General features: G+C 43.3%; 1 long non-coding RNA gene and 2 pseudogenes across 1 annotated transcript; 1 reads left to right on the top strand and 2 right to left on the bottom strand.

Annotated features, from left to right (window-relative positions):
- Positions 1-265: 265 nt before the first annotated feature.
- Positions 266-4,867, bottom strand: LOC101151400 (double homeobox protein A-like; annotated as a pseudogene).
- Positions 4,868-7,200: 2,333 nt separating this feature from the next.
- Positions 7,201-27,065, bottom strand: part of LOC101148861 (uncharacterized) — a 38,490-nt pseudogene continuing 18,625 nt past the window's right edge.
- Positions 8,413-25,066, top strand: LOC129526562 (uncharacterized). The gene is made up of 3 exons (XR_008671232.2): positions 8,413-9,697; positions 16,865-16,952; positions 24,318-25,066. It is a non-coding gene; the product is annotated as an uncharacterized lncRNA (long non-coding RNA).

Raw genomic sequence — 27,065 nt, 5'->3', positions numbered from 1 at the left:
TCCCAAAGTGCTGGGAACTAATCACTTTTTTAAAATCCTGCAATATAAGACAAACCAATAGCCTAAGACTAAAAATACAGCCTTCTGAAAAATAATAAGCAATCTGAGATTATTTTTGTGCATTATTTTGTTCTTAGTCTATATTTCATCATGAATATACAGTCATATTATTGCTTTTTAAAGTCAGTGTAATTCTGATTGACAGATGACATAAATATATTGATTAGAAAATAAAATATTATTTTCCAACCATTCCTAGACAGTGTTCTAACATGATTAACTTTAATTGCCAGAAGTAAAATCTTTTATTTTACATGATTACACTTCATTGTACTAGAATATATCACAATCTCTATTTCCTTGAGACAAACAGTTTCCCTAATATGGTATTATAAAACTGTTTAAACATATAAAAAGGTTGTGGGAAGAGCATATTTATAGTCCAACCACTTAGATTGTACAATTATCATTTTGTTATATTTGCTTTATTACATATCTATCACTCTATCCACCATTCTATCCAATTATCAACTCACCGTTTCTTACTTACGTCAAAGTATATATTTTTCTTACATACTTAACATATGTATCATTATTGTTCAGTATTTGTGTACAGCTCATTTTTTTTAAGTTACTAAGGTTTTTTATTAACACCTCAGAGTAGAGGTTATGAAAGGACCCTGAATTGTTCTAGGAATTTTCTTCAGTGAGCATTTGTGAAGACTCAGGGATCAAGGTTGGGTTAAACTTTGTGATGGGTCCATTGGCAGTCTAGTCACAAGCACCTCCTCGATCCTTAGGTCCCAGCGGAAAATGATGCCAGACTCTCAAACTGCCACAAGGTAGCCTGGAAAGAACTCTACAGTCCAGAAAGAGCCTGGAAAGTGGTTTTGTGAGATGAAATTTACTCCTGGTGAAAATGCTGTGAATATTGTTTAGCCTACAACAAAGGATTTAGAATATTGATAAACATAGTAAAACAGTGGCAGGGTGTGAGAGGACTGACTCCAATTTTGAAAGAAGTTCTACTATGGGTAAAATGCTTATCAAACAGTATCGCATGGTACACTGAAATCTTTCGTGGAAGGAAGAGTCAGTTAATGTGGCAAATTTCATTGGTTTCTTTTAAGAAATTGTTACAACCACTTCAATATTCAGCAACCATCGCCCTTATCAGGCAGCAGCCAACAACAGCAAGGCAAGACTCTTCACCAGCAAAAAGACTAAGACTCCCTGAAGGCTCAGATGATCATTAGCATTTTTAGCAATAAAAGATTTTTATATTTTTTCTTTGTTTCAAATAATTGAGCTTCAAGTAAGGGCACCAAGTAGTTTTTCTTCTTTTTCTTTCTGTTTTTCTTTTCTTTCTTTTTTTAAAGACGTGTTTTGCCATGTTGTCCAGGCTGGTCTCGAACTCCTGAATTCAAGTAATCAACCTGTCTTGGCCTCCCAAAGTGATGGGATTACAGGCATGAGCCACCGAACCCAGCCAGCATCAAGAGTTTTAAAATTAAGGACATAATGCCATTTCACACTTTAAATAGACTATAGTGTAGTGTAAACATAGCTTCTTTTATTAAATAGAGACAGGATCTCCCTATATGCCCAGGTTGATCTCACAATTCCTGGGCTCAAGTGACCCTCCCGCCTCCATCTCCTAAAGTACTGGGATTATAGGCATGAGCCATCACACCCAGCCAATATAACTTCATATTCACAAGGAAACAAAACAATTTGTGTGACTTGCTTTATAGCAATATTTGCTTTATTGTGGTGGTCTCGAATCAAATCCACAATATCTTTGAGGTATGGCTGTACTTTCTAAGCATTTCCTGAGTCAGCCTACTTTTTCTCCATTTTTATTGTCACTATTCTATCCATTTTTTGTTTTGTTTTGTTTTGTTTTCTTGTTGTTGTTTGGAAGCAGGAACTTGCTGTGTCACCCAGGCTGGAGTGCAGTAGCACGATCATAGCTCACAGCAGCCTCGATCTCCTATGTTGAAACCATCCTCCTGCCTCAGGCTCCTGAGTAGCTGAGACTACGGGTGCATGCTACCACACCTGGCTCGTTTTTAAAAAGATGTTTTTAGAGATGGGGTCGCATGATGTTGCCCAGGCTGATCTGGAACTCCTGGCCTCAAACAATTATTCCACCTCAGCCTCCTGAGTAGCTAGGGTTGATCCACTGTTGAAGAGTACATGGATGTTACTTTGCAGACTGTCAACCTGAATTTGTATTTGCTTGACATTGCCTAATTATTAGTTTCAGTTTCAGCTTACCCACTTTTTGTCTGCAACATGCAGAAGAGACAGTGCCCTTTTTAGTGTATCATATCAGGAATCATCTCACATTGGTTTGTGCCATTACTGGTGCAGTGACTTTCAGCCACTTGGTTAAGGTGGAGTTGGCCATATGTCTCCACTGCAAAATTACTGATTTTCCTTTTGTAATTAATAAGTGTGTGTGCAAAGATTCTTTGAGATGAGGTATATATCTCATTCTTCATCAAACTATAAGTTTTTTTTAAGTAAAAGAAAATTTATTATGAAACTAAAGGAATAAAAAATGAACACTCCATAGGCAGAGAAGCGTCACTTTAAGGTTTTGACGTCAATTGATTTTTGTGCAAATCAATAATTACTGCAATGATTGAAAAATGATTATTACTAAGTTTATTTTCATTGTCTCAAGGTCTGCTGAACTCTGGATCCAGGCTGTGCCAACAGGGTAGTGTGGTGCCTCCTGTACCTGTCTTGGCCTCCTACAGTCCTTTTTACTTGTTTTTTAGAATAGAGACAGGGTCTTACTATGTTGCTCAGACTGGTTTCAAACTCCTAGGCTCAAGCAATCTTCCAGCCTCAGCCTCCTAAAATGCTGGGATTACAGGCATGAGCCACCACACCCGGCCAAGTTCTTTACCATCTTCAGAAGGCTTAGCTTGCACTTTTGGAAGAAGAATAGACTCCCAGGAAGACTGTGAGAGAGATTTGGGGCCCAAATTGATATTATCAAATACACTGAACTTGACTGTATTCACCATGTTCTGGCTCTTGAGAAATGAGAGTGCTAGTGAGGCTGGTGCCATTTTGTGTATCTTCTGTACCTTGAAGTCCCTCAGAAACCTTGCCTCTGGTGTTCTCATTCTAAGGACATAACAGGTTCTCTTTTTCTCTGGAGATGAAATCTAGATCTTCAATTTTGGAACCAAATTTGGACTCTTGACTCTGGAGCACCAATTTCTTCAGCAAGTTGTTCTCTGGAATCAATCCCAGGGTATGGGTTTTTCATAAATGCATGGATGACTGTGTGTAATTGAAAGGTGCTATAGGTGGTACGACACTATCTGGCTTCTCTATTTTGAAACTCCACACAAGGTTAATCTTGTCCATGGCTGTGGCTTAAATCTAAAGTCAGGTTCTGGTCTTTTCTGGAATCCATGCCTAGCTCTTTGATTCTGAAACCAAATCTGGATTCTGGACTCTTCTGTATTGATTGCTAAAGCAAGTTTTTGTTTGGTAGCATAACCTGGGTAAGGTTTTTGAGTGAAGGTATTGATGAGGATTTTCAATTGATCTTCTGTGAATTTGGTGCAATTGCACCTATGATTTGTTGCTACCATCTTGTGTGAAGAGGTGTCTTCAACTATGCAGAAAGAGAGTTCTGGAGGCTGAGCTACTGTCTGGGAGACTGCTTACAGCTCATTTTTTAAAAAGAAAGGTCACATATAATACAATATAAAATTCACAAATCTAAAGCTTATGCTTTTCTGGGTTTTGACAAATGATAACACCTGTGCAACTTCAAGCCTTACCAGGATATGGATGAGGGTTTCTACCCAAAAGCACCAGTATTCTAACAAACAACTTTACATTTTTTGAATTGTCCAGTGCCTGTGAGGATTCCTTACTCCAAGCGTATGAGAAACATATTCAGAAGGCATAGTCTACAATTAGTGTTTGGGTAAGTATTTTCATCAATTGTCTGATTATTTGCTGTGAATTTGAAGTATGCTGATTTTTATGTAATTGTCTTCTGAGAAACATTGTGCCATTTTTCTTGTGGAAACCACCTGTAGAATAAACAGAAATTATGAACGCACAGAGTTGGTTGTGATGGGCATGTCTACCTGTGGCTGCCATTTAAGTGGAAGGTGGAATCCGACTCTGGAGCATCGGCAGCCTGAGCTGCTGCTGGGCTCACATTAACCCTGGGAGTGCTCTATGCATGCTTCACCTTATGAGGGGTGCAGAAGGAACAAAAGTATAAAAGTGTGCTCTACTTTCACGTGTTACCAAACGACAGAGGACACTACCAAGGATTTAGAAAACTGTTAAGTGAGGATTTATTCTTCTTAATAGCCTTTCAAACAAGGAATTTGAAAACAAGATTCTACTCATCCCACACCAAAATGTAAACAGATATATTATTTTCTATACTCCCAGGATAATTTTGGTTTTACTTAAGCATCACTATTGCCCTCAAATGTCAAGTGGAAAAATAAATGTGAATAATCCCACCACTAGCCTCCAGACTTGATGTTTATGCTATTTCGTTTTTAAAATGACCTTTTAAAAGTTATAAATTAGAAACGTGGAAGTAGAATGGCTTCATGCAAGAAATACTGGAATAAGATCCCTGTTCTGGCCCCAGAGTCTTAGACAAGTCATTCAGCCTTTCTAAGCATCAGTTCTCCCTTCAGGAAAACATGGGCATTCATCTCTACAGGAGCTGCTAGCTCTAACTGTCAGTGAGTTTCTGAAACTTGCCCAGGAAGGAGCAGCCCCAGTGTGAGTGCATGCCGCCCCTGTGCTTGCCTTTTGCCTGCTTCTTATCCTTGAGGTAGCCTGCAGGCTCCTCCTCATTCATCTCCTAAGCCAGTGCTATCTGACGGCACGGAATATGTTTCCAATTCTGGTCTCATCTGAAATAAATTTTTCCTGGAAGAAAGATTACATCCATGACCTGCAAAGCATTATGCTCCTCTCTGTATTCCGGATCTTGTGTTATTTTTTTAATATGGGAAAATTTATGATTTTTTTTTTTCCTGAGATGGAGTTTTGCTCTTGTCACCCTGCTAGAGTCCAATGGCATGATCTTGGCTCACTGCAACCTCTGCCTCCTGGGTTCAAGCGATTCTCCTGCCTCAGCCTCCCGAGTGGCTGGGATTACAAGTGCCTGCTACCACACCTGGCAAATTTTTGTATTTTTAGTAGAGATGAGGTTTCACCATTTTGGCCGGGCTCATCTTTAACTGCTGACCTCAGGTGATCCACCAGCCTCAGCCTCCCAAAGTGCTGGGATTACAAGCATGAGCCACTGCTCCCAGCACGATTATGTCTTTTTATATGAGAAAAAATTCTTGAGATCATAAGGAAAAAAAAATCCCTGAGCCAAAAAATGTCAACCAAGAAGAAAAAGAAAGTGAGAAGTAAGAAAAATATGTATTTTAAAGAAAGTGAAGTAGGCATAGCAATCACATTGAAATCCGGGTATAGAACAACCTTCATCTCTAAAATTTATATTTAGTCAACCACTATGCTAAGCAAGGTTGTGGTAGGAATACCTGCCACCTATTCTAGGCCACATGTCTCTTATGGGCAAAAAGTAAAGCAAAGCCATAATTGTGGTTCGATATTTTGGATGTATTAATTCTCATTTCAGCATTTTCATAGTCTCACATTTTGGAAAACAAAATTGTGGTGATTTCACTTGTCTCTCCATATCATGATTATATTCAAAACTAGGAAACAAATGTAGACTAAAGAAGCAAATACTGAAGAGTGAGATCATGCAGGTTAAACAGATACTCTTTCTCAGGGAAAAGTCATTTACCCATCATGAGCTGATATACTGTTGTGAGTTTATATGGTTTACTGTATTTACAACTTAAGTAAGTATACATGATTCACTGTGTACTGTAGAATATAATTAAATTGACATTTGCTGGTACGGAATAAATTTGCACATCAGTGAAATAAATGATGAAAATAAATAAAGTCTGAGGCCAGATAATTCCATTGGTTACCAATTTATGTCTTCAGCTCTACACCAAAGCAAATATTACAACTCTAAACAAGCAAACAGGTGAAGAAGAGATTTGCTGTAACCTCAGATGTCAGAGAATGCATTTGTCTCTGAAAACATTTGTATTGGTTCTTTTTTTTTTTTTTTTTTTTTTTTTTTTAGTCACGCTGTACTTTATTTAAAGGTGGCCATAGCATTAAAGTGTGAATTCATTTTGTACAACCAGAAATGGAAAAGGAGTCAGTCAAGGTGGGGCAGAAGTTTCTAACAAAGTCTAAAGCATAGTTTTATATAACTAATAATAAGGACACAATGTTTAGCTTACTTAATTCCCAAACTGAGGTCACTAAAACTTAAGAATATCTACCAAAACTTAAGCAAAATCTCAAAGAGAAACTTTAAAAATAACATTTTATTTTTGATCATTCAAAATGTTTCAATCAATATTCTGAGCCTAAACGTGTAGGCGAGTGCTTTCTCCATCTTTGCACATGTGAAGTGCGCCTGAACCATAGCCCCACATTTTCTCAAACACCATCACACTCATAGAACAGAAAGGAAAGGGCAGTTTCACCAGCTAGCCCCCATAAACCACTCCCTAGGGTCCTCCCCAGCACCTGCTAAATTTGGGAGGCCTGATTCCAGGGGGCTGGATAATGAGCTGGCAAAATAAACCCAGAAGAATCGTAATTGCAGACAAAGATAAACTCAGGTTCCAGCACAGACAGACAGCCCATACCAGTGCTTTTGATATTAGCTGCAGTTAAGCGGGCAGGAAAGGCTCCCACTCTATGGCCGGTGGTGTGGTCAGCTCAGCGCCGCCACCTCGGCAGGCTCCATCCCACCATCACCCTCCCAATCAGGCTGATAGTGTCTCCTTATGCCAAGTGGAAGGAACTGCAATCAAATTCTGACACGACCTGCAAATCCTCCAGGGCCCTGGGCTACTGGTTAGGCCAGTAGGGCTGTGTATCAACCGATTAAACCAATTAATAACTGGCAGCACAGCACGGCCTCCTTCTCAACAAATTACGATGCTGATCCCCAGACTCGGCCATCCATGCCCATGGTCTATTGTTCTTACGCTTTCAAAACGCCTCCCCTGCTTCATGCTTTCTAATCTTGAGGACTTGGCTTAAACATGCTTCTGAATTGCCACTCCCTCTTGTTGACAATTCTTTTTTTTTTTTTTTTTTTTTGGGAGACGGAGTTGCTCTTGTCACCCAGGCTGGAGTGCAGTGGCGCGATCTCTGCTCACTGCAACCTCCGCCTCCCGGGTTCAAGCAATTCTCCTGCCTCAGCCTCTTGAGTAGCTGGGATTACAGGCATCCACCATCACGCCTGGCTAATTTTTGTAGCAGAGACGGGGTTTCACCATGTTGGCCAGGCTGGTTTTGAACTTCTGACCTCAAGTGATCCGCCCCTCTCGGCCTCACAAAGTGCTGAGATTACAGGCGTGAGCCACTGCACCCGGCTGACAGTTGTTTACACCGTTCTCCAGTTGGGGCGGAGTGGGAGACACCACGGAGCCTACCTCTGCAGGAGGCATGGCTTGGCAGAAGGGAGACACCAGCCAGAGGAAGGGTGCACTTTAGGCACCGAACTTTAGGTAAAGCGCTCTGGGTCAGGCGTCTCCTCCAGAGTGGTCTGTTTAAAGTTAAAAAGGTCGCCTTCAAAATAGTTGTAAAATCTATACACTTACCCAGACATACACATTTTTCGAGACAGGGTCTTGCTCTGTCGCGAAGGCTGGAATGCAGTGGTGCAGTCGCAAGCCATCTTCCTGCCTCAGCCTCCCGAGGAGCTGGGACCACAGGCCCGCACCACCACACCCGGCTAATTTCGTTTTCTGTTTGTTTTATTTTCGTTTGTTTGTTTTGGAAGGATGGAGTCTGACTGTGTTGCCCAGGCTAGTCTCGAACCCCTCTGGGCTCAAGGGATCCTCCCTCCTCGGCCTCGCCAGGTGCTGGGGATTAAGGCTTGAGCCTCCACACCCGGACCTATTAATTATTCTTAATTAAAACATTTAAAGGACACAGCATTTGGGGTCAGCGCAGCATTTGCAGTGGCTGCTCCAGCTTCGGGGCCGCAGGTCACCGCGGGGGCCCGGTGCCTACTGGCCCGGCCGCCTTGCGGGTCAGCTCATGGGGATTTCTGGAGAACCCTGAGCCCACCTCCTGCGCCCCGCCCAACCTTGGGTCCCCAGGCCCAGCCTCCGAGGCCCCGCTCCCAGCGCTGCCGCCAGAGCTCCAGGCTGCCCTCCCCTAGGCAAAGGCGCCACAGGCGTGTCCAGCGCAGCCTCCTCCTCCAGGCGGCGCGTGTGAGTCAATGGAAATGACCGTGGCGGGCGGAGCAGCCACCTAGGACATCGCGGAAGCCTCCTGAGGGGACTTCCACGGCTTGTCCCAGGAGCTTCTACAACAGCTGGCATTGAGAGTTCAGTTATAATATTTTTCGCCAGTTTTTCCCAGCCCGGCCCCCAAGCGTCTGATTTTAAAGTTCCCGCCTCAGGCTCCGGGGCGCCTACCCTGCAAGGGCGCCAGTTCTCCGACACCTGCTAGGGAATGAATCCCCATCCCAGGAGGAGGGCGTGGCGGGGACGGAAGAAACAACCACACGATCTGTGACAGTGACCAAGCTTTAGAGGCCCCGCGTGCCTGCCGGGCGCCTGAGCCCACACCGTCCACGCTTCCCTGCCCCGGCGGGAACCAGCTGTTCTCCTTGCACCGGCGAGGGCGCGGGGTCACCCCCGCCGGGCCGACCCCAGGCGTGAGCTCCAGAACCCCCTCCCAATCGCCCCGTCTTGGGAGCGCAGGGAGCCTGGCTCTTCCCTGCCAATAACGAAGTCATCACGGACATTAGGAAAGCGGGGCGAGGCTGGGAAGGGAGCGGCTTTTATCCGGGGTCCGCCCCCTTCAATTCTCCAGAGCAGCGGTCCCTAAAGTGGGGTCGGGACGGGGATTGAGGCTGAGCTCGCTTCTTCCTTGTTTTCCGGTTCTTGCGCCTCTGAAGCGAACTAGGCCTGGAGGAGTGCTGGGGGTCGAGAAAACAGGGTTGGGGGTGACCGAGAGAAAGGTGGGGCGGGCCCCTGGGCCCCGGTCGAGGCGGATTCCGAGGCGGAGCCGCTGCCTGCCTGCGCCTCGCCTGCTCGGTCCACCCAACAGCTCCGCCCTAGACTCGCAGCTGCGGAAGCGGTGGGCCGGGTGGTGATTACAACCCTGAGCGCTGTCCCTTTGGAACCTGACTCCCGACTCCGCTCAACAACCGGGACGTTGCGACCTCAAAGCCCTCTGTGCTTCTCCATCGATACCGGGCCGCCTCTCTCGCCTGCAGCGCACGCCTCCGCCCCCAGGGGCAGCGCAGCGAGGCGGAGACCCTCCTGCATTCCGAGCGTGCGGGGCAGCCCTCAGACTGAAGACCTGCGACTTCGTGGGACGCTGGTGTCCGCCACTGCGCCCCTCCAGGGAGCAGAGGCGGCTCTGGAAGTCGGTTTAGGGCGGACACCGCGACTGGAGGGGCGCAGAACGCTCTTCCCAGCGTCCCGGGCTCCACCGGCACAATTTTAAAACCAGGGGCGAAATCCGAGTCCTGCCGCCACGCGGGGGTGGAGCGTGACCGCCTCGCCGCGCGCTGTCTCAGGCTCCGCCGGCTTTAGCGCCGCGAGGCTGCCAGGTGAGTTCCAGGGCTCTGTGGTTCCTAGAGCGCTCCCGGGAGTCTCCTGGCTGCAGCGGGAACCGAGCTGGATGCCCGGACGGCGCCGGGGTCGTTTTTCTGCCCCCGCACCGTGGCCGGAGCCGCAGGCCTGCCGCTACCCCCACCCGGGCCGCGCCTTCCTTCCTCGCGGCCGGACCGCGCCAGAGTCCCGGGCCCTGGCTGGAAACTCGCAGGCCCCGGGCAGCCGGGGCCGCAAGTGCATGAAGAAGCGGGGCCCGGCGCGCACATGTGGTGCCGGGCAGGAGCCCCGGCCACCTCGTGCCCTTCTTCTCGCCCACGACGGTGGCCGGCGGCGGCCTCTGCTTCCCGGACCCGAACAAAGCTGGAGATGTGGCTTTGGAGTCGGCCCTGGGACCTGCTTCTTCTCTTGGCTTCGGGGCCCGCAGCCCAGGGCGTTCCCTCCGGATCGGTGGCCAGGGCTTGCGGGGCGTGTGCGACTCGGGACCCCCAGCCGGGCAGCAGCGGCCGCCAAGCATGGCAAGGAGCAGCGCCAGCCTCTCCCCACCGCGTCCCGGGATGGCGGGCGTCGGGTGGGAGCCGGCCCGGGACATCCAGGTGGGATAGGCCACCGCTCAGGCGCTGTCCCAGGCGGACGCGGCCAGAGGCAGTCTCAGCACCACGCAGGCCGCGGGCTCAGTGGGCAAAGAGAGGGGCCCCCGGTTTATGCCAAAAACGTGTCTTCTCCAACCTCCTACTTAAAAGCCCCTGTCTCATATGCTGGTTCCTGTCTCTAATAGTTCCTAGGTGTCTGGGACCGGAGACTTGGCCCCTGTTATCCCCGAGCTCAGCCGCAGGCTTCAGGGACCTGGGCAAAATGTGGATAACCCTGCCCCCCTTTTGGGGAGGAAAGCCAGTTGCTCCCCTAGCCTCCACTGTGGCACTAGGAAGCAAGGGCAGCCAAGCTGATCGCTGGTTTCATCTGCACCACCCCACTCCCTCTGGCAGGTGATGAGATGGCCAGTGACGGGTGGGTTGGCAGCTGGACTGGCGTGGCATGGCTAGCTGCCCTGGGCACCATATTCCCTGCCTGTCACCACTCCTGGTTGTCCAACAAAGCAAAGTCACAATGACAAGATCCAGAGAGGGGAGTCTCCAGCTGGAGATGGTGCCGCTGTCACAGGGCACCAGAGCAGCAATGTGACAGCTTCTCATGGAGGCAGACTCTGTTCCCAGTCCCTACCCAACCCTGGCTTGATCCTTGTCGGTGTCTTATTTCTTTGCCTTGCCTTTATCTCAGCCTGGCTTCCCTTCCAGGCAGCTCTGAGTGGCTCTTGGTCCAGGCTTGTCTCCATCTCTCCTTCCTCTTCCCAACTCCCTAAACTCAGGACCCAGTCACTCCTGCTCCTTACATACACACACACTCACACTAACACACGCACGCACTCACTCTCACCCTCTCCCCCACACACACTCACACACACTCCCACCCTACCTTAGGAAACAGGTTTCCTTCCAAGAACCTTTATTAAGACCTGCGGGGAATGACCAGGATCTGGGCCCCCAGTGTGTCTGTGAGCCAGCTTGCGTGTGTGCAAAGGTGTGAGTGTGTGAGCATCCATGTGGCTGTGGAAATTAGAAAGCATGTGTGTACACACGCGAGTGTGACAGTGAAGTGCTGAGAGTTGAAACAGTGTGCATTTGGGGTCAGTGTGACCTTGGCTGTGTGGGCACACAGGTGAGCTGTGGCGACGGTGGAGGGATGTGAGTGACTCTGAGTGTGGAAGCTGAGCCCAGGGCAGATGGACAAATGCATCCTTTGAGCTCCTGTAGAGGCTGCCACTCCATACCTTGCTCAACTACTCCCTCTTTGTCATCCTGGGCTCCCTCAAATCAGGATGGGGTGCAGGAAAGGGAAGTGAAGCTGGTGACCTATGGGAAGGGGACTGTCTGCTTCCTGGGCCTGTCAGCCACTGATCTGTTCCATGTTCCTATAAATACTTACAAATCCCAGCTGCTGAGGAGCAAGACATCCTCCACCAGCCAGCTGGGGCTCCTGGCCTGGAGCTATGGAGCGAGACACATGGGGGAGGGGAGGGGGGACCACATCAGAAAGGCTGGCATCAGGGACTCCTGAGTTCAGCTCCTAGTTTTGCCAAAGGTTAGCCTGGGCACCCCAGTATGTCTTCATCAGGAACTGCAGAGCCAGACACACCATCCACGCCTCTGCCCCAGGAAGCAGCCCTACCTCTGCCTGAAGAGAGAGACTCCCACCTCAACAGCCAGCTTTCTGCCTTCTAGTCACGCCTCTCAATTAGGGGTAAAAAGAGGGGTCTTCTTGTTTTTTGTAGTGGGGGGTGTCTCACTGTGTTGCCCAGACTGTTCTCTAACTCCTGGCCTCAAGTGATCCTCCTGCCTGTAGCTCTGAAAGCACAGCAATTACAGGTGTGAGCTGCCACACCCAGCAGCTTCTTACCCTTTAAACGCCACACAAAATTCTCCTGGAGTTCCTGGGGGAGATTGTCTCTTTGACATCAAAATCTTTCCCAGGACACCTTGATCAATCCTTCAGGCTCTTTCTGGATTGGAGGCAGAAGAAATTGCAGCTCGGTGACCCTCCCTTTGCAAGGGCCCCCTCTGCAGCCCTTGAGGGAAGTGAAAGCATTTTCATTTGGCCTCATGCCCAGCTGCAGCCAGCTCTTTCACTTCTGGAGCTGGGCTGGTTGTGATAACCTGGAGGAGGGGGAATGAGTTGGGATGACTCACTTGCCCCAGCCCATCAACCCTGGCCTAGGCTTGTGGCCAGACACCTGGTTAACCACCCCAAGAGAGCTTCCTTTCTCAGGGAAATAATGATTATTGATTATTGATCCTCTATACCCACTTCCCAGGACACTGTCAGGCACACCACAGGCCCTTGGGCATTTTTGTGGCATCATCAGCCTTATTTCCGGATCACCATGTCAAGCTTTCCCAATAGCAGTTGGTGGCAAACTCCAACTCCTACTGTCAGAAGGCATCACAAGGCCCAGATATCCTGGGCCTCCTAGCTCAGGCAAGCCCAGCTGTCAGGGACACAGAAACCCCTGACACTGAGCCAAGATATTTTCCCCCTGTCTTGGCTTGAAATTCAGATATATTGATGTTGAGCCCTCCTGGCCCGCAGTGGGACCCCCCTTAGCCTTACACAGGTAATGCCTATATCATGGCCTAGGTCTTTCCAAAAAGCCAGACTCTGGGAAGAACCTGGAGTGGGGGAAAAAACCAGGCAGAGGTAACCCCATGAGGGGCTCTGGCATGTGACTCCCTGCTGGAAACGTGCCCCTAACAGGGCATCAAAGCCAGGCAGGCAGGGGCTCCTGCTCTGCCAGAGGCTGGATATCAGGACTGCAGCTCCCCATCTTACTCTGGGGATGCAGGTCAACTATTTTTCCTCAGATGAGAGACGCTGAAGTTCCAATTTTATAAGATGAGAAGAAGGGCTGAGGTGATGCCCATTCTGCCACTTTGCTGAGTCCAGAGCTGTGATGAAGAGGGAGAAGTCACAGGACAAAGAAGGGGGCTCAGGGACCCCGGAGTTTTCCTTGGCAGAAGTCAACTTGCCCCACCCCTGAGAAAACTGACTTCAGCTGCCAGGGAGGAAAGCAGGGACTGGGGAGGAGGGGACAAGGAGAGGGAATAGTCTGGTGCTCTATGCTCTGGGAGAGAAGTCTGATGGCGGCAGTGACTCAGGAAGGGTTAAGAATATTCCGAAAATAGCCAAGCCACAGCCTAAGCCAGTTCATGAATGCCTCTTCCAGAGAGCAGATCAGTAGCAGGAAAATTCAGCCTGATCTTCGCCCCACTGCCTGCCGCCTGCCCCTGGCTACTAGTTAAGCCTCCCACCCTGTCCCCTTCACCAACTCCTGTCCTAGTGGGGATGGGGTAGGAGTAGTCAGAGGGGCCAAATCTCCCCAGTCAACAGGGAACTCCAGCTGGGACCAGGAGTACTGGGCCCCAGTGCCCGCCACCCCCCCCCCCCCATCCACACTTCTGGTCTGAGTCAGGTAGGAGGACTTGGGACAGACAGGCAAAGTGCAGGCCTTGTACATGGGATGGAAGGTGCCAGAAGAGAGCAGCCAAATTCTCCCACCCACACACATGCATCACCAGCCATGATCAGGTGGGACCTCCAAGATCATCCTCAAATACTGCCTTCTCCTAGCTCTGTGTTCCCCTTTACTTAGGGCATCTTGGAGTGAGATGGGCAGGGAGGGGTCGAGTGAGTCCCTTCATGAACAAACCTTATCTTTGTTTCAGGGACAGGACTGGGTACATAATTTGCAGGACCCGGTGCTAACTGAAAATGTGGAGTCTGTTCAAAAATTGTTAAGAATTTGAAGGCAGTGACAACATAGCACTAAACCAAGTTCAGGTCCCCTCTGACAGTGGGGCTTTTGCCACTGCACAGGTGGCACCTCTATGAAGCCAGCCTTGTGCAGGGGTTTGGTTTAATGAACATTTACTTAGCGCCCACTGCTCAGCTCTTCTGGCTCTGTAATATGGTGTGGCTCTGTGTCTGCACCCAAATGTCATTTTGAACTGTAATCCCCACGTGTTGGGGGAGGGGCCTTGTGAGAGGGCATTACATCATGGGAGTGGTTCCCACATGCTGTTCTCGTGATACTGAGTGAGTTCCCACGAGATCTGATGGTTTTATAAGGGGACTTTCCCCTCTTCTGCACTTCTCTCTCCTGCTGCCATGTGAAGGATGTGTTTGCTTCCCCTTCCACCATGATTGTAAGTTTCCTGAGGCCTCCCCAGCCATGTGGAACTGTGAATTAAACTTCTTTCCTTTATAAATCACCCAGTCTTGGGTATTTCTTCATAGGAGTGTGAAAATGAACTAATAAACTCTGTGACCTCAGAGACTCCCTCTCAGTGACCCTGTTCTCAAATGTATGAAGATGGGTGCTCAAAGATCTCTCTCTAAACATGGAACAGGGCCTGTCTGAAGACATAAGTGATTAACTTCTAATCTATAACTAAGGTCTGAGTCCTGAAGACCTTCCTCTGAAGGCTAAGTAGTTAATCTAGATGGGTCCAGGTGCTGCGGGTGATTACCTTTATCTTGTTTCCTGCAAAATCATGGAGGTTTGGGAAGTTCCTTTACACCCACTCTCGTATGGAGGTTTGTTTTCTTCTTTTTTCTTTCCTGCAAGGACAAACCGAATTCTGTGATGGTTTGTGTAGCATTTTTGAGTTTATTGCCAAAAATTGAGGCTCGTTTGTAGACTATATTTTTTAATAAAATAAAACTTTCTAGACAAAGAAATGCAGGTGAAACTGTTCCTTTGACACCATTTTCCAAATCTACACAGAGTTGATAGCAAATTTTTCTCTTTATCTTTCCTTAAATTGTATATATTCATATAAATGCTCTTAAATTCTTAGTGCAACCGAGTGGATTGTCATTACAGAGCATGTCCTTAGCATAGAGCACAAATCTTCCCACTTTCAACTGGGCTCTGTTCACAAAGCACCCAGAGCTGGCCTTCAACTTCCACTCCTCAGTTCCTTTGCCTACCTTATTTCTAAAATAGGGAAGGTATTTGTCTTTTTAATATTTAATAAATGACATTTATTATCATTCTGCCTACTGAATTTCACTTGTCTGTCTGGTAATAACCTACTCCCGTAAGAATCAATGAGTTCTTGGTACATATTGGTCTAAATTTGCCTCCTCTTTGAACCTTTTTCCAGTTTTCCAGGCAAGGTTGATTTATCTATCTATTTATTCTATGTTTCCATAACAATCTTTCCAAGCATAATACAGTAAAAAGAGAGCTGATTCATCATGTCCTGTCCGTTTCCCTCTGGAGACTTTGGAGCCAATGTGAGGGTACAGGTATGCTCCTGTATAAGCTCTTGGGTCGCCTTTGTCAGTTTAGGACAGTTCTCAGTATGTAATTATTCTCAGGTGCCATTAAACTAGACCTGAATAATTGAAGGATTGAAAGTGTTCAGAAATCACCCAGGATGCTTCAATAATTCATCCTAATTAGGGATATGGGGATAGTTTGCATGAGAAAGAAGTTTTTCTTTTTGAGGAAAAGTTAAAATTCAGCAGGCAGAATGAAAATAAATGTCAATAATTTTTTATTTTAAAATATTCATGTTTTACTATTTTGATATAATTTTTAAAGAAAAAGGCAGAAACCACTGCTTATTAGAAGGCAGATTTTATTGATTTTATACCCCTAGACTTGTTGCATATCAAACCTATGTAAAAACATCTATAAATCAAATCATTAATTGCACCTAGTGTAATAATTCTATATATGGAGGTAATGTTTGATTCTTCAGGAGCTTTAATAACTTGAAGCCCATTTGATTGCTTTAAAATTACTTCTCATTGTATTTGTTTATATTGTATCATTAAGCAAAAGTACAGAGTAAGCAATTAGTGTGATTAATTCCTCTTCTATAATACAGTAAAGCACTGCCTCCATAGACCAATTCTCTGGGATCCCTGGAAAACATCTGGCATCCAGCAAGTCTTGACCCCTCTTTAGAAAGCCATGGAGAAACTGGAGGCAATTCTGTTAATTATTTGCCCTCTAGAGGCAATTGGGTTAATTACCCTCCCTTCCCTATCCATGACACAATTTCTCCAGTTACATGTAGAATGCTGTTATGTGTCTCCTGACCAGACCCCTTATTTCACAGATGTGGAAACTGAGGCCATGAAGGATGAGGTGACTGTTCACAATCCACATGGCTAGTTAGTGTCCAGAGCCTGGCCTGGACTTCTCTCTTGTTCTGGGGCCTTGAGTTCTCTCCCTCTTCTTTAGTACATATGGCCACAGGTAACATAATCTGCGTACCACATTTGCATTTGGAGTGCATCTGTTTTGCATTCATTTAATCTTGTTGAGATGGTTTGCTTGTTGACCTACTCAGTCAGTTATCTTTTCACCTTTGTGAGTTGAGAGCTTTGTGTATTAAATCTGTAAAACTTTGCATCGTGGAAAGTGACATAATCTGTAGCAGACCCATGCTGTTTTTAGATGCATCTTCATTGTGGTAGTGACAGTGATTGAGAAACTTTACATGTTTTTCTGTGCTATTTCAGAATATGCCTTCTGAATTCAGCTAGAGGTGGAGTCAAAAACAACAGAATACTATATTTTTGTTTCTCTGATTTAGGTAAAATACCTCTTTTCTGACAAGACTAGGACTCTTACATAGACTACCATGAACTAAAAGAAGCACAACATTGCCAGAGTAACCTGTGGTACGTGTGTTAATCACTTACTGAACATTTTACTTGCATTCTTTCAAGAAAATGAGTTTATTTTTAGATACTTAGTCAAATTATCTTGACTTTCTGATGTTTTTAAAGAGTATTTATAATAGATTTAGTTATTTCATTAATATTGAATGTATTTAAAACTAAATGCATCCCAAAGGAAACTGAACAGTTAAAACATGGTTTATTTCTGCAAATATTAACTTAGTGAGAAATCCCAGGGAATCTGCACATTTGTGTTTTCTATCTAACAATCATGAATTTCTTAGTGTATGTTTTGATCAGGCTGTCTTCTGATCACAGTTTTGTGACCACTCTGTTATTCCTCTCTCTGGCAGTCATTTCCCAGAATTGACAAGGAATTCATCCTGAGATGATTTCTGCTAAGTAAATCCTAGCACTTCTTGACACTTTAGAAAAGGCTTTGGAATAATTTTATATTAGCATTTTTCACCTGCATATTTTTACATGTAAATATAAGCTGTGAATGCATTACTTTGAAGGAGAGCCAGGATAAAATTTAAAGAAACATGGTTTTAGAAGTCCAATGGTAGTATAAGATTTCACAAAGAAACAGACTGCTCTTCATTCAGTACTTCCTATTTACTCCCCAGACACAGCCAACTTCAACATTCTTTACTTAAAAAATGTATTTTTGTATTTCCAAATAACATGTTTATGTGACCTGTCTCTCACCCATCCTGCCCTACTCTGGCTTTACCCCCTTCAGAATATTTAAAATTTCTTGAATATCCTTAGCATATACCATTCCAATCATGAATCTTGGGGTAGGCTTATTTTTTTTTAATTTGTGCATTTAATAAACCCCTAGTGGTACATGTCTGTTTTTCTTGTTAATTCTTGGAAATGTCTTTCTATTGTTTCTATAATAATTTTCTTCCCCTCTAGCTTCCCTTTTTCTTCTGGATCTCGTCAGGTATTGAACCTCTTGAGTTGATTTTCTAATTTTTGTCATCTCCCTCTCTCATTTTTTGTATTTTGTGTTTAATTTTCTGGTATCTAATTCACCTTGATTTTCTATCTTTCTGGTGATATTTTCATATGCTGTCACTCTTACAGTTGTCAAACGCCTTCTCCTGACCTTGCCCTTGTGTTCTGTTTACTCTGCCCACCTCTTCGATTCTCCCCATTGCTACCTGGTGTTTTGGTTTCTTTTTCTTTTTCTTTTTTTTTTTGAGACAGAGTCTCGCTCTGTAGCCAGGCTGGAGTGCTGTGGCGCGATCTCAGCTCACTGCAACCTCCACCTCCCGGGTTCAGTAGCTAGGACTACAGGCACATGCCACCACACCCAGCTAAATTTTGTATTTTTAGTAGAGACTAAACATACATTTCACCATGTTGGCCAGGATGGTCTCGATGTCTTTACCTCGTTATCCACCCATCTCAGCCACCCAAAGTGCTAGGATTACAGGCGTTAGCCACCGCTCCCAGCCTTGGCTTCTTAATTTTGTTTTATAAGCTTTCTTCAAAGGCCTGGTCATCATTTGCTGTGTGTTTATATATTTTTATTTTTTCAGTGGGCAAAATACATGTAACATAAAATGTATCACATTAACTATTTTAAGTGTACAATTCAGTTGCTTTAACTATATTCATAATGTTTTGTAATGATTCCCACCATTCCTCTCTAGAACTTTTTCATGTGAAGCTCTGTACCTGTAAAACAGTAATTCCTAACTCCTGTCATCTTCCAGTCCCTATTAACCACCATTCTACTTTCTGTCTCTATGACTTTGCCTATCTTAGGTACCTCATATAAGTGGAATCATATAGTATTTGTCTTTTTGTGTTTGGCTTATTTCCATTAGCATAATGTATTCAAGGTTTCATTGTTCATCCACATTGTGAAATGTGTCAGAATCTCCTTCCTTTAAAAAGGAATAATATTCCAATAATATTCCATTGCGTGCATATATCACATTTGTTTATCCATTCATACACCAGTGGGCATGATGTTGCTTCCACCTTCTGGCTACTGTGAGTACTGCTGCTGTAAACATTGCTATGCAAATATCTTTTTGGGTCCCTGCATTTAATTATTGGGGCTATATACCTCAAAGTGGAATTACTGGGTCATACAGTAATTCTATGTTCAACTTTTTGAGGAACCACTGTGCTGCTCTGTAGAGCAGTCCACCACTTTACACTACTATTAGTAATGCACAAGGGTTTCATTTTCTCCATGTCCTTGTCAACACTTTTAATTTTCCATCTTTTGTTTGTTTGCATTATAATCGCCATTTTAATGGGTATGAAGTTGTACCTCTTTGTGATCTTGCTTTACATATCCCGTATGACTTGTGATATTTTCTTCACATATTTTAAGGTTTATATACTAACAAAGCCGATTACTAGGGGTGTGTGTGTAGGGGGAACTGTGTGGCTGCTGAGTGGCTTCCCTGTGGGATGATCAGCCAGAACCCACTGTTGTATCAGGAAATCCCCAGGTGTCACCATCTATGGGTCTTTTGTAGTTTTTATGGGTACACAGTAGGCATATATGTATTTATGGGGTACATGAGATATTTTGATACAAACATATAATGCATAATAATCACATCAGGGTAAATGGGTTATCCATCATCTCAAACATTTATCATTTCCCTGTATTATGAACAATTCAGTTATACGCAGTTATCTTAAAATGTACAAAAAACTATTGCTGACTATAGTTACCCCGTTGTGCTATCAAATAAAAGATCTTATTCATTGTAACTACATTTTGTACCTATTAACCATCCCCACTTCCCCCCACTTGCTACACTTCCCAGCCTCAAGTAACAACCATTCTACTCTATCTTCATGAGTTCGTTTTAATATTCAGCTCCCCCAAATGAATGTGAATGTACAAAGTTTATCTTTCTGTGGCTGGCTTATTTTACTTAAAATAATATCCTACAGCACCATTCCATGTTGTCACTAATGACAGAATCTCATTCTTTGTTATGGCTGAAAAGTACTCCATCATATATAGGCACATTTTCTTTATCCATTCATCTGTTGATGGACACTGAGGTTGCTTCCACATCTTGGATATTGTGAATGGTAATGCAATAAACATAGGAGTGCAGTTATCTCTTCGATATATTGATTTTCTTTTTTTGTGTATATATCTAGCAATGAGATTGCTGGATCATATGATAGCTCTAATTTTAGTTTTTTGAGGAACCTCCAAATTGTTCTCCATAGTGGTTGCACTAATTTACATTCCCACCAACAGTATGCAAGGGTTGGCTTTTTTTCCATATCCTCACCAGCATTTGTTATCACCTGTCTTTTGAAAAAAAAAAGCCATTTTAACTGAGGTGAGATGATATCTCTTCATAGTTCTGATTTGCATTTCTCTGATAATCAGTGATGTTGGCCACCTTTTCCTAAGTCTGTTAGTCTTTTGTATTTCTGTTTTTGAGAAATATCTATCAAGATCTCTTGCCCATTTTCAAATCAGATTATTAGATTTTTCTCTATACAGTTGTTTGAGCTTTTTATATATTCTGGTTATTAATCCCTTGTCAAATGGATAGTTTGCAAATACGTTTCCCCATTTTTTGGATTTTCTCTTTGTTGACTGTCTCTTTTGCTATGCAGAAGCTTTATAACTTAATGCAATCCCAATTGTCCACTTTTGCTTTGGTTGCCTGTGCTTGTGGGGTATTGCTTAAGAAATCTTTCCATAGTCTAATAGCCTGGAGAATTTCCCCAATGTCTTCTTGTAGTAGTTTAACCTACCAAGATTGAACCCATGAAGAAATTCAAAACCTGAACCGACCAATAACAAATAATGAAATCAAAGCCTTAATAAAAACTACCAACAAAGAAAATCCTGGAAGCAATAGCTTCACTGCTGTATTTTACCAAACACTTACAGAATAACTAACACCAATCCTACTCAAACTATCCCCAAAAATAGAGGAGGGAGGAATATTTCAATGCCTGATACTTAAGCCAAAGACAAATTAAAAGAGAAAACTACAGGCCAATATCCCTATGAAAAATTGATGCAAAAATCCTCAAGGAAATTTACAAACAAAACAAATCCACAATATATTGAAAATTATTCATAATGACTAAGTGGAATTTATGCCAGGAATGGAAGGATGGTTCAAAATACGCAAATCAATGTGATCATCATATCAACAGGATGAAGGACAAAATTTATATAATAATGTCAATTGATGCGGTAAAGCATTTGATAAAATTCAACATTTTATTGTAAAAACCCTTCAAAAAACAGGGTATAGAAGAAACATACCTCAACACAATAAAAGCCATATAAGACACTCCCACAAGTATAGTATCTTACTGAATGGCAGAAAAACTGAAAGCCTCTCCTCTAAGCTCTGGAACAAGAGATGCTCATTTTCACCACTCTGCCTCCTGAGTTCAAGCAATTCTCCTGCCCAAGCCTCCCTAGTAGCTAGGACTATAGGTGCATGCCACCACACCTGGCTAATTCTTTTCTTTTCTTTTTGTATTTTTAGTAGAGATGGGGTTTCACCGTGTTAGCCAGCATGGTCTCAATCTCCTGACCTTGAGATCTGCCCACCTCAGACTCCCAAAGTGCTGGGATTACAGGCATGAGCCACTGGGCCCAGGCCTTCCTGTCTTCTTCTAAGCTCTCCAAACTGTTCCAACCTCTGCCCATTACCCACTTCCAAAGCTGCTTCCACATTTTCAGATATCTTTATAGCAATGCTCTACTTCCCAGTACCAATTTTCTGTATTAGTCTGTTCTTGCACTGCTATGAAGAACTACCTGAGACTGGGCAATTTATAAAGAAAAGTGGTTTAATTGGATCACGATTCTGCAGGCTGAACAAGAAGCATGGCTGAGGAAGCCTCAGGAAATTTACAGTCATGGCAGGAGGTGAAGAGGGAGGTGATACGCCTTACATGGCTGAAGCAGGAGGAAGAGAGAGCAAAAGGGGAGATGCTACATACTTTTAAACAATCAGATCTGGTGAGAACTCACTATACAAGAATGGCAAGGGAGAAATCCTCCCCCATGATCCAATTACCTCTGCCCAGACCCCTCCTCCTACACTGGGGATTACAATTAGACATGAGATTTGAGTGGGGACACAAATCCAAACCATAAGGTTAGTATTAAAAGTTAATTGCTTTCCTATATACTAGCAATGAAAAAAATTGGAATTTGAAATTTCAAATACAATGCTATTTACATGAGTACCCCCAAAATGAAATATGTAGGCATAAAGTAAACAAAATATGTACAGGATCTATATGAGGAAAACTTCAAAACTTTAATGAAAGAAATCAAAGGAAACCTAAATAAATTGATATATATTTCATGTGCAAGGATAGCAAGACTCAGTATTGTTAAGATGTTAATACTCCCCTTCTTGATCTATAGATTCAACTCTACTCCAATTAAAATTGTAGCAGGTTATTTTGTAGATATAAACACATTTACTCTAAAGCTTATATGAAGACGCAAAAGACTCATAGTCAAAATGCTGAAGAATAACAACTCAGAGGACTGACACTACCCAACTTTAAGACTTACTCTCCAGCTAAATAATTGAGATAGCATGGCATTAGTGAAAGAATATGCAGATTGATCAGTGGTTCAGAAGAGAGAGCCCAGAAATTGACCCATGCAAATATAGTTAGCTGAGCTTTGACAAAGAAGCAAAGGCAATTAAATGAAAGAATACAGTCTCTTCAACAAATGGTGCTTAAAAATTGGACGTCCATGTACAAAAAAAAAGAATCTAAGTTCAGACTTTACACCCTTCTCAAAAATTAAAGCTCAAAATGGATCAAAGATCTAAATGTAGAATGCAGAATCACAAAACTTCTAGATCAAGAATATCCAGGTGACCTTGGGTTTGGTGATGTATTTTTAGATACAGCTAAGTGTAGGTGCAGTGGCTCACACCTGTAATCCCAGTACAGGTGTAGCTGTAGGGAAGCTGAGGGAGGCAGATCGCTACAACTCAGGAGTTTGAGACCAGCCTGGTCAACATGGTGAAACCTAATCTCTACCAAAAATACAAAAAATTAGCAGGTGTGGTGGTACGCATCTGTGGGGCCAGCTACTTGGGAGGCTAATGGGGGAGAATTGCTTGAGCCTGTGAGGCAGAGGTTGCAGTGAGCTGAGATTGCACCACTGCACTCCAGCCTGGCGACAGAGCAAGACTCTGTCTCAAGAAAAAAAAAAAAATGTCGTTTTATCCACTGGGTTTTGTTTCCTACTTTTTTGATTTGTGTTAAGAAAGGGGGAAAAAATCACAAGTTTGTCTAACCATTCAGTAGAAAAACAGAGCATTTGCAGACAACTTGGCAAGGGTAGAGAAATGGATGTACTGTTTTTCAGTATTTGGGGAAGGTGGTTTGAGCAGTATTTATTGACAATTTCATTAGTGGGGATGTTTCTATTAAAAACACATAGTAAGATCATTAAGTGTTCTTGCAATATAAAGTAATAATACCACCAGTGTTTATCTTACTCTTTTCATGTTCTAAATGCATGCACCTGAGTAAAAGGATCTGGGCTGCAGTCTAGGCTGAGAGATGCCAGCAAAGGCTGCCTAGGCCAGTGCAGTCCAGTAAATCCCTCTTTAATCTTCTCTTCCACACAGACAGCAGTGATGAGCATGCCCATGAACCCACATGATTATTTTGGGAAAAATGAAACAGTTGTATTCTTTTTGTGGTAGTAATTCCACTTCAAGGGGCAAATACATTTTGATTATTTTATCACCTTTCAGTGAGTTGTTTTTGTTCTTTAACCAAGGATGTATGTTTGAGGTAAGAAGTAAAGCATAAAGTATATGATTTTTTGTGTGTATTTTTATCTTGCTATACCCATAGGGAATGTTTAATTCTGCCTTGGAAGTGGCCATATTTGAAGGTGCCGTGATTCAAACTGTCAGCGAGATAAGGCAGCAGATCAAGAAAGCACTCCGGGCTCCAGAAGGAGCCTTCCAGGCCAGCTTTGAGCATAAGCTGCTGATGAGCAGTGAGTGTCTTGAGTAGTGTTCAGGGCAGCATGTTACCATTCATGCTTGACTTCTAGCCAGTGTGTCGAGAGGCTGGAGTCAGGTCTCCAGAGAGTTGAGCAGCTCCAGCCTTAGATCTCCCAGTCTTATGCGGTGTGCGCATTCGCTTTGTGTCTGCAGTCCCCTGGCCACACCCAGTAACAGTTCTGGGATCTATGAGAGTAGCTTCCTTAGTGAGCTTTCCCTTCAAATACTTTGCAACCAGGTAGAGAAGTTTGGAGTGAAGGTTTTGTTCTTTGTTTCTTCACAATATGGATATGCATCTTCTTTTGAAAATGTTAAAGTAAATTACCTCTCTTTTCAGATACTGTCTTCATGCGAACTTGGTATCCTGTTTCCATCCCAGCCTTCTATAACCCAGTAACATCTTTTTGGAAACCAGTGGGTGAGAAAGACACCTGGTCAGGAACGCGGACCACAGGACAACTCAGGCTCACCCACGGCATCAGACTAAAGGCAAACAAGGACTCTGTATAAAGTACCGGTGGCATGTGTATTAGTGGAGATGCAGCCTGTGCTCTGCAGACAGGGAGTCACACAGACACTTTTCTATAATTTCTTAAGTGCTTTGAATGTTCAAGTAGAAAGTCTAACATTAAATTTGATTGAACAATTGTATATTCATGGAATATTTTGGAATGGAATACCAAAAAATGGCAATAGTGGTTCTTTCTGGATGGAAGATAAACTTTTCTTCTTTAAAATAAATTTTATTTTATATATTTGAGGTTGACCACATGACCTTAAGGATACATATAGACAGTAAACTGGTTACTACAGTGAAGCAAATTAACATATCTACCATCTTACATAGTTACATTTTTTTGTGTGACAGGAACAGCTAAAATCTACGTATTTAACAAAAATCCTAAAGACAATACATTTTTATTAACTATAGCCCTCATGATGTACATTAGATCTCTAACTTGATCATCCTATATGTCTGCTACTTTGTATTTTCTTAATGTACGTCTCCCCATTTGCTATTGGTCATTTCCTATTTGGCTCATTTTTCAACTGGGTTGTTTTCCTGTTATTAAAAGAGTTCTTTACTGATTTTTGGACATTAACTCTTTATCAGATATGTGATCTGCAAATATTTCCTCCAGTCTGTAGGTTCTCTTTTCATTTTGTTGGCTTTTTCCTTTGCTGTGCAGAAGCTTTTTAGTTTGATGCAGTCCTCCTTGTTTATGTTTCCATTTGTAGCCTGGCTTGTGGTGTGATATCCAAAAAATAATTGCTAAGGCCAATGTCAAGAGGCTTTCCCCCTATGTTCTCTTCTAGGAGTTTTAAGGTTTCAGGTCTTATTTGGGTCTTGGGTCTTGTATCTGTTTTGAGTTGATTTTTGTGTATGGTGTATGATTGGGGTCCATTTTTATTCTTTTGAATGTGAAAATCCAGTTTTCCCAGCACTATTATTGAAGAGACTATTTTTCTTTCCATTGTGTTGTCTTGTTTGCCCTTGTCAAAAATTAGTTGACAGTATATGTTTGGATTTATTTCAAAGGTCTCTGTTCTGTTCCATTGGTTTATACTTTTTGTTTTTATGCCAGTATCATACTGTTTTGATTACTATAGCTTTGTAATACAATTTTAAATCAAGAGGTGTGATGCCTCCAACTTTTTCTTTCACAGTAATCTGTTGGCTGTTTGGGGTTTTTTGTGGTTCCATACGAGTTTCAGGATTGTTTTTTCTGTTTTGTTTTTTTTTTCTTGAGATGAAGTCTCACTCTGTTGCCCAAGTTGGAGTGCAGTGGCACAACCTTGGCTCACTGCAACCTCTGCTTCCCGGATTCAAGCAATTCTCCTGCCTCAGCCTCCAGAGTAGCTGGGACTACAGGCACATGCCGCTATATCCGGCTAATTTTTGTAGTTTTAGTAGAGACAGGGTTTCACTATATTGGCCAGGCTGGTCTCCAAGTCCTGACCCCGTGATCCACCTGCCTCGGCCTCCCAAAGTGCTGGGATTACAGGCATGAACCACAACACCTGGCCAGGATTGTTTTTTTCTGTTCTGTGAAGAATGCCACCAGAACTTTGATGAGGATTGTGTTAAATCTATATATTTGCTTTGGGTAGTGTGAACATTTTAACAATATTAATTCTTCTGATCCATAAACATAGGATATCTTTTCATTTGTTCATATCTAAATTTCTTTCATCAATGTTTTATGGTTTTCAAGCGTACACATCTTCCATCTTATTGGTTAAATTCATTCCTAAGTTTTTCTTTGATGTTATTGTAAATGAGATTGTTTTCTTGATTTCTTTGTCAGCTAGGTTATTTGTATATAGAAATGCAACAGATTTTTATATGTTGAGTTTATACTTTGCAGCTTAACTGAATTGATTTAGTACTTCTCAGAGGTTTTGTGGAATGTTTGGAGTTTTTTACATAAAGGGTCTTGTCATCTGCAGATAAGAGATAATTTTACTTCTTTAATTTAGTTGCTTTTTTTCCTCATCAGATTGCTCTTGCAAGTACTATGTTCAATAAAAGTGATGAGACTGGGCATCCCTATCTTGTACTCAATCTTAGTAGAAAAGCTTTTAGTTATTCCCCACTGACTATGATGTAGGCCATGGGTTTCTCATAAACGGTCTTTATTATGTTGAGGAACTTTTCCTTCTATACATAAACTATTAAAAGGTTTTATCAAGAAAGGTTGCTAAACTTTGTTAAATGCTTTCTCTGCATCAATTCAGGTGACCATGTGGTTTTATCTTTCATTTTGTTAATGTGATATATCACATTGATTTACATATGTTAAACCAGCCTTGCATGCCAGAGATAATTCCCACTTAATCATGATGTATAATCTTTTTGATGTGTTGTTGAATTCTATTTCCTAAATTTTTTTTCCTGATCAGCCATTTATTTTTATATACATATACATATATATATATATATATTATTACACTTTAAGTTATAGGGTACATGTGCACAATGTGCAGGTTTGTTACATATGTATACATGTGCCATGTTGGTGTGCTGCACCCATTAACTCGTCATTTACATTAAGTATATCTCATAATGCTATCCCTCCCCCCT

This window comes from Gorilla gorilla, chromosome 15, assembly GCF_029281585.2.
Source record: "Gorilla gorilla gorilla isolate KB3781 chromosome 15, NHGRI_mGorGor1-v2.1_pri, whole genome shotgun sequence".
Lineage (NCBI taxonomy): Eukaryota > Metazoa > Chordata > Mammalia > Primates > Hominidae > Gorilla > Gorilla gorilla.
This window is presented reverse-complemented; position numbering and strand designations above follow the sequence as displayed.